The sequence below is a fragment of the Moschus berezovskii genome, chromosome 1 (assembly GCF_049115385.1).
Source record: "Moschus berezovskii isolate FMDL1 chromosome 1, NW_MosBer_1.0, whole genome shotgun sequence".
Classification (NCBI taxonomy): domain Eukaryota; kingdom Metazoa; phylum Chordata; class Mammalia; order Artiodactyla; family Moschidae; genus Moschus; species Moschus berezovskii.
The window spans coordinates 50,481,960-50,490,114 of NC_142460.1; positions in this window are offsets into that span (position 1 = coordinate 50,481,960).

Consider the following 8,155-nt stretch of genomic DNA (forward strand, 5'->3'; position numbering starts at 1 on the left):
CTATACACTTATGAAAGAATGTATCTATTAAGAAGAAATAGCAATTCTAAATATGTGTGCATCAAAGATCAGAGCTTCAAAATACATGGAACAAAAACTGATATGCTTAAAATGTATACAATACTATATTTACAGAAAAGACTTGAATAGCGCACTCCCAGCAACAAGTAGAAATGCTAGACACAAAATCAGACAACAGGTTCTGACATTATAGAATACTCTATCAGCAAGATATATATTCTTTTCAATACCCATGTAATATTGAGAAAAACTGATAATAAACTATCATAAAATGAATCTTAATATACCTAAAATAATTGAAATCGTATAGTGTATATTATCTAACAATAATGAAATGAAACTAGAATAACATAAATTCAAAGATATATCTGCAAAAACTTAAACTGTTAAACAATCCATGGATTCAGTTCAGTTCAGTCGCTCAGTCGTGTCCGACTCTGTGACTCCATGAATCACAGCAAGCCAGGCCTTCCTGTCCATCAACAACTCCTGGAGTTTACCCAAATTCATGTCCATCGAGTCAGTGATGCCACCCAGCCATCCCATCCTCTATCATCCCCTTCCCCTCCTGCCCCCAGTCTCTCCCAGCATCAGGATCTTTTTCAATGAGTCAACCCTCCGCATGAGGTGGCCAAAGTATTGGAGTTTCAGCTTCAGCATCAGTCCTCCCAGGATTACAGAGATATAAAAACGAAATTGAATATATAAAGCTGAATAAAAATACATGGAATTGTGTGAAAATTTTACAGTAGCAAAATGTATAAGATGCAGGTAAAGCAGTGCTTAAAAGAAGTTTTAAATCACTGAATGTTTCCATTATATAAAAGGAAAAGTCTCACATCAGTAAACTAAGTTCCGACCTCAAGACCCAAGGGAGAGGGAAAAGAGAAAACAAATATAAATGAGTGAGTAAGAAAGAAAAGAGAAGAAATAGTAAAATAAAAGACAGAAGTATGATAGAAAAGATCAATAGAAAATGAAGCTGGCTCTTTAAGAAACATTCAAATGGATAAACTTCCAGTGAGTTTAGTAAATATAAAAAATCACCAAAATCAGAAGAAACACCATATTTCAACAGCCGCTACAGCCATCAAAAAGACAAAGAAGTAGCAAGACCATCCCCAAGAAAAAGAAACACAAAAAAGCAAATTGGCTGTCTGAGGACGCCTTACAAATAGCTGTGAAAAGAAAAGTTGCATAAAACAAAGGAGCAAAGGAAAGATATACCCGTTTAAATTCAGAGTCCTAAAGAATAACAAGGAGAGATAAGAAAGCCTTCCTCAGTGATCAATGCAAGGAAATAGAGAAAAAGCAAGAGAGTTCCAGAAAAACATCTATTTCTGCTTTATTGACTATGTCAAAGTCTTTGACTGTGTGGATCACAATAAACTGTGGAAAATTCTGAAAAGGATGGGAATACCAGACCACCTGACCTGCCTCTTGAGAAACCTGTATGCAGGTCAGGAAGCAACAGTTAGAACTGGACATGGAACAACAGACTGTTTTCAAATAGGAAAGGAGTATGTCAAGGCTCTATATTGTATCCATGCTTATTTAACTTATATGCAGAGTACATTATGAGTAATGATGGGCTGGATGAAGCACAAGCTGAAATCAAGATTGCCAGGAAAAATATCAATAACCTCATATATGCAGATGACACCACTCTTATGGCAGTAAGTGAAGAAGAACTAAAGAGCCTCTTGATGAAAGTGAAAGAGGAGAGTGAAAAAGTTGGCTGAAAGGTCAACATTCAGAAAATGAAGATCATGGCATCTGGTCCCATCACTTCATGGCATATAGATGGGGAAACTGTGGAAACAGTGGCTGACTTTATTTTTCTGGGCTCCAAAATCACTGCAGATGGTCATTGCAACAATGAAGTTAAAAGATACTTACTCCTTGGAAGGAAAGTTATGATAAAACCTAGGCAGCATGTTAAAAAGCAATCATGAAGAAGAAGAATGGAACTGGAGGAATTAACCTGCCAGACTTCAGGCTCTACTACAAAGCCACAGTCATCAAGACAGTATGGTACTGGCATAAAGACAGAAATATAGATCAATGGAACAAAATAGAAAGCCCAGAGATAAATCCACGCACCTATGGACACCTTATCTTCGACAAAGGAGGCAAGAATATAAAATGAAGAAAAGACAGTCTCTTTAACAAGTGGTGCTGGGAAAACTGGTCAGCCACTTGTAAAAGAATGAAACTAGAACACTTCCTAATACCATGCACCAAAATAAACTCAAAATGGATTAGAGAGCTAAATGTAAGACCAGATTCTATAAAACTGCTAGAGGAGAACGTAGCAAAACACTCTCTGACATAAATCACAGCAGGATCCTCCAAGACCCACCTCCCAGAATATTGGAAATAAAAGCAAAAATAAACAAATGGGACCTAATTAAAATTAAAAGCTTCTGCACAGCAAAGGAAACTATAAGCAAGGTGAAAAGACAGCCTTCAGAATGGGAGAAAATAATAGCAAATGAAGCAACTGATAAAGGATTGATCTCCAAAATATACAAGAAGCTCCTGCAGCTCAATTCCAGAAAAATAAGTGACCCAATCAAAAAATGGGCCAAAGAACTAAACAGACATTTCTCCAAAGAAGACATAAAGATGGCTAACAAACACATGAAAAGATGCTCAACATCCCTCATAATCAGAGAAATGCAAATCAAAACCACAATGAGATACCATTTCACACCAGTCAGAATGGCTGTTATCCAAAAGTCTACATGCAATAAATGCTGGAGAGGGTGTGGAGAGAAGGGAACCCTCTTACACTGTTGGTGGGAATGCAAACTAGTACGGTCACTATGGAGAACAGTGTGGAGATTCCTCAAAAACCTGGAAATAGAACTGCCATATGATCCAGCAATCGCACTCCTGGGCATACACACCTAGAGAACTAGAAGTGAAAGAGACACATGTACTCCAATGTTCATTGCAGCACTGTTTATAATAGCCAGGACATGGGAACAACCTAGATGTCTATCTGCAGATGAATGGATAAGAAAGCTTTGGAACATATACACAATGGAGTATTTTTCAGCCATCAAAAAGAATGCTTTTGAATCAGTTTTAATGAGGTGGATGAAATTGGAGCCTGTTATACAGAGTGAAGTAAGCCAGAAAGAAAAACATCAATACAGTATGCTGCTGCTGCTGCTGCTAAGTCACTTCAGTCGTGTCCGACTCTGTGCGACCCCATAGACGAAGCCCACCAGGCTCCCCTGTCCCTGGGATTCTCCAGGCAAGAACACTGGAGTGGGTTGCCATTTCCTTCTCCAATGTGTGAAAGTGAAAAGTGAAAGTGAAGTCGCTCAGTCGTGTCCGACCTTTAGCGACCCCACGGACTGCAGCCCACCAGGCTCCTCCGTCCATGGGATTTTCTAGGCAAGAGTACTAGAGTGGCTTGCCATTGCCTTCTCCTAACGCATATATATGGAATTTAGAAAGATGGTAACCTTAACCCTGTATAAGAGATTGCAAAAGAGACATAGGCATATAGAACAGTCTTTGGGACTCTGTGGGAGAGGGTGAAGGTGGGATGATTGGGGAGAACGGCATTGTAGCATGTATATTATCATATGTGAAATGAATCAGCAGTCCAGTTTCGACGCATGATACAGGATGCTTGGGCTGGTGCATGGGGATGACCTGGAGGGAGGATATGAGGAAGAGTGAGGTGGGAGGGGGTTCAAGAAAGGGAACACATGTACACCCAGGGCAGATTCATGTCAATGTATGGCAAAACCAACCAATATATTAATGTAAGAAATTGCCTCCAATAAAATAAATTTAAAAAAAATAAAAAATGGAAAAAAAAAAAAAGCAGAGACATTACTTCATCAACAAAGGTCCATCTAGTCAAGGCTATGGTTTTTTCAGTGGTCATGTATGGACGTGAGACTTGGACTATAAGAAAACTGAGCGCTGAAGAATTGATGCTTTTGAACTGTGGTGTTAGAGAAGACTCTTCAGAGTCCCTCAGACTGCAAGGAGTTCCAAACAGCCCACCCTAAAGGAGACCAGTCCTGGGTGTTCATTGGAAGGACCAATGATGAAGCTGAAACTCCATTACTTTGGACACCTGATGTGAAGAGCTAACTCTTTTGAAAAGACCCTGATGCTGGGAAAGATTGAGGGCAGGAGAAGAAGGGGATGACAGTGGATGAGATGGTTGAATAGCATCACCGATTCAATGCACATGAGTTTGGGTAGGCTCTAGGAATTGGTGATGGACCAGGAGGCCTGTTGTGCTATAGTTCAATGGGTCGGAAATTGTCGGACATGACTGAGCGACTGAACTGAAATAAACAGCCATTAAAAAGAAAAAGAAATAGCATGAATAAATTTATGTTTATAAATTTGACTCCTTCAGTTCAGTTCATTTCAGTCGCTCAGTCGTGTCCGACTCTTTGCGACCCCATGAATCACAGCACGCCAGGCCTCCCTGTCCATCACCAACTCCCGGAGTTCACTCAAACTCATGTCCATCGAGTCGGTGATGCCATCCAGCCATCTCATTCTCTGTCTTCCCTTTCTCCTCCTGCCCCAATCCCTCCCAGCATCAGAGTCTTTTCCAGTGAGTCATTTCGTCACATGAGGTGGCCAAAGTATTGGAGTTTCAGCTTTAGCATCAGTCCTTCCAATGAACACCCAAAATTTGACTTCTTAGAAGACATAAACCATTTCCTCAAAAACCAGAAATGACCACAATAAAGTCAAGATGTAATATATAACTTGAATTACTTTAACAGGTCTCAAGAAAGAATCCACCAGAGCCAAAGTGTTCCACTGGATAATTTTACCAAATAATCAAGAAAGATTAAGAGCTGTTTATGCATTTCTTTTAGAAAAGAGAAAATAAGGAAACACTTCCCAACTAATTTGAGAGTCATATTATCAGATATTAGAACCAAACAAAGACAGTAGAAGGAAGCAAGAGGGGGAGGAAACCAAAAATTATAGGCCAATATCTCTCATATAATTAGATATAAAACATCTCAACACAATTTTAGTACAGTGAATTCAATAAAGCATAAAATATATAATATACCATGACCATGTAAGTCAAGTAAGTTTCCCCCCCCCACCAGGAATGCAAGTTTGGTTCAATATTTAAAAATCAGTGAATGTAAATCTATTATATAAACCGATGAAAGAAGAAAGATCATATGATTATACCAACTGATTAAGTCAATGACACACACACAAAAAAATCCAGAAAAATGCAACATATAAACTCTCTGTAGTAGGAATAGAGGACAGCTGACACAGTTTTCCAATAAAATCTCTACAAAAATCTATTGTGAGTTAGCCTCATACTTAGTTGTCAGAAAATGAATGCTGCTTTTTCTCTGTGATCACAAATAAAGCGAGAATATCTACTGTTGTCACTTTATTCAACATAGTACTATAGCTTCTAGACATTGGCAAAAGGCAAGAAAAATTGCATACCGTTTGAAAAACTAAAACTCTATATTCAGATGGCTGCTGCTAAGTCACTTCAGTCGTGTCCGACTCTGTGTGACCCCATAGATGGAAGCCCACCAGGCTCCCCTGTCCCTGGGACTCTCCAGGCAAGAACACTGGAATGGGTTGCCAAGTGCATAAATACAAATTCCCAAGGAATCTACAGAAAATCTGTGAAGTAACAGTGAGTTCAGTAAGGTTGTAGAACAAAATATTAACACAGAAAAATTCATGTATCTTCACATACTTACAACATACCAATAGATACAAATATCAAAAGACAATACCAATTAAAACTTCTCTCAAGAAAATAAAATACTAAGTATATATCTAAAAATATGTAAAGCTTATGTATGCAAAAAATTTCAAAAGGTTACAGAAAGAATTACAAACTAAAACGTATAAGATAAATAAACTACATGGTTATATTGTACAACACAGAGAATACAGTCAATACTTTATAATTGCTACAAATGGAATATAACCTTAAAAATTATGAATCACTATGTTGTACACCTGGAACATATATAATGATGTTTATCAAATATGCTTCAATTTTAAAAAGGTACATTGGAAGATAGCTGTAATAATTGAATAACCCTTTGGGAAAAGTTCAATTTTTTTTTCAAAGAAAACCTAAATATTTATAGGGATAGACTACATTTATTACATTATGATGGTTGCCATGTAAAGCTCAGGGTACACAACAAACACCTATTGAGTAAGGTATCTAGAATGTAATGAACAGATTATACATTGAATAGGCAACAACTATTGACTCACTAAATATGGTAGTAAGATTCAAAATATTTCCTCCTCAGAGCTTGATGAAGATGTTAATATTTTTCTCAATGAAAGGATACAAACAAGTTTTCTAAGTTAGCTCTAACTGTATAATAATTACTTTATTTAAAACATTTCTTATAACATAAAATTACATGATCATGTGATGATTAAGTCATGATATGGAATGATAGCAAAGGCAAATTTACACCAGGACCTAAAGAAATAGGGGTATAAAGTACAGTTTAATTTTTAAAAAATGCCTACTATATAGGCTCCAAATTTCTAAATATGCCAAAAATTCTCCTCAGTCAGTTCCCAATCTGTTAAGAAATTCACGTTTCTTCCAGAAAGTCATTTAGAAAATTTTACCAACAAAACATTATATCAATATAGATATAATCCATCATTTTTTTAGTGTTTTTATAATAAAACAGTTCTCATTTTAATTAAAATCTTTGACATCTGAGTGTGTAATTTAGTAGAAAAAATTAGATAGGATCCTGAATAAGACCAGTAACACTGAATCATTTCTTTAATGATTTCAAATTTTACTGTATTTTCTCTTAGATATTATATATATTGTTTGCTTATTTTAGTGAATAAAATTAGGACTTTTGCTAATGCATCTGACAATTAAAACTCCATTTTTCACACTTTCATAGTTTAACTTTATTTTTTTCTTCCAGTTTTATTGAGATATAATTATAATAGAGCACTGCATAATTTTAAGGTATCTGGCATAATGATTTGGCTTGTACAAACATCATGAAATTATTATCACAGTGATTTAGTGAATATCTGTCTTCTAATACAGATATAAAAGATAAAAAACATTTTTTCTTATTGACTGTAACAATTAGAATTTACTCTTAACTTTCATATATAATGTAGAGCAGTGCTCATTGCATAAATCATATTGTACACTATATATCTAGTACTCATTTATCTTGTAACTGGAACTTTGAAGGTTTTGACAACCTTCGTTCAATTCCCCCTCCCTGTACCTCGCCTCTGTGATTTAATATTTCTATACATTACAAAATAATCATCACACTAAGTCTAGTTACCATCTGTCACTATACAAAGATAATATTATTAACTATATTCCTATGCCATACATTTCATCTCCATATATCATTTACTTTGTGACTGAAAGTTTTTAACTCTTAAATCTTCCTCATCTGTCTCAAATACAATTTAAAATGGTGTTACATCTTTATTTCCATTTTTTCTCCAAAAAATATTATTTTAAAAAACTATTCATTGTTGAGATTAGCAGTCATACTCCCTAATGAAATACTTTCTTCGCACTGGGATTCTGAATTATAAAAACCCTGATTAATCAAATATTTCCCTCTTCTCCCCAACTTTCTGGTGCCTGTTACAGTGTCTCTCTGCATTAAGCATCCAGTATATATTTACTAATGAATTTGCTGTTTAATACCTCCTCGAGTTTAATAGAGAAAAATTAACCTTTATAATTTTCCGCATAGAAAGTTTCACATCATTTTCTTGTCAGTTGTGTATAAAATATCATAGTTTTCTTTACTGAATGGCAGTTCTGTCACATTTTTTTAAAAAATCCTACTTCACCAGTAGTTTAGTGGCATGCAACTCTCTTTTTTTTTTTTAATAAACACTGAGTGATTTTTTTTTTTTAATGCACCTAATTGGAATGGAGTAGCAACGGCAAGCCACTCCAGTACTCTTGCCTAGAAAATCCCATGGATGGAGGAGCCTGGTAGGCTGCAGTCCGTGGGGTCGCTAAGGGTCGGACACGACTGAGCGACTTCACTTTCCCTTTTCACTTTCACACATTGGAGAAGGAAATGGCAACCCACTCCAGTGTTCTTGCCTG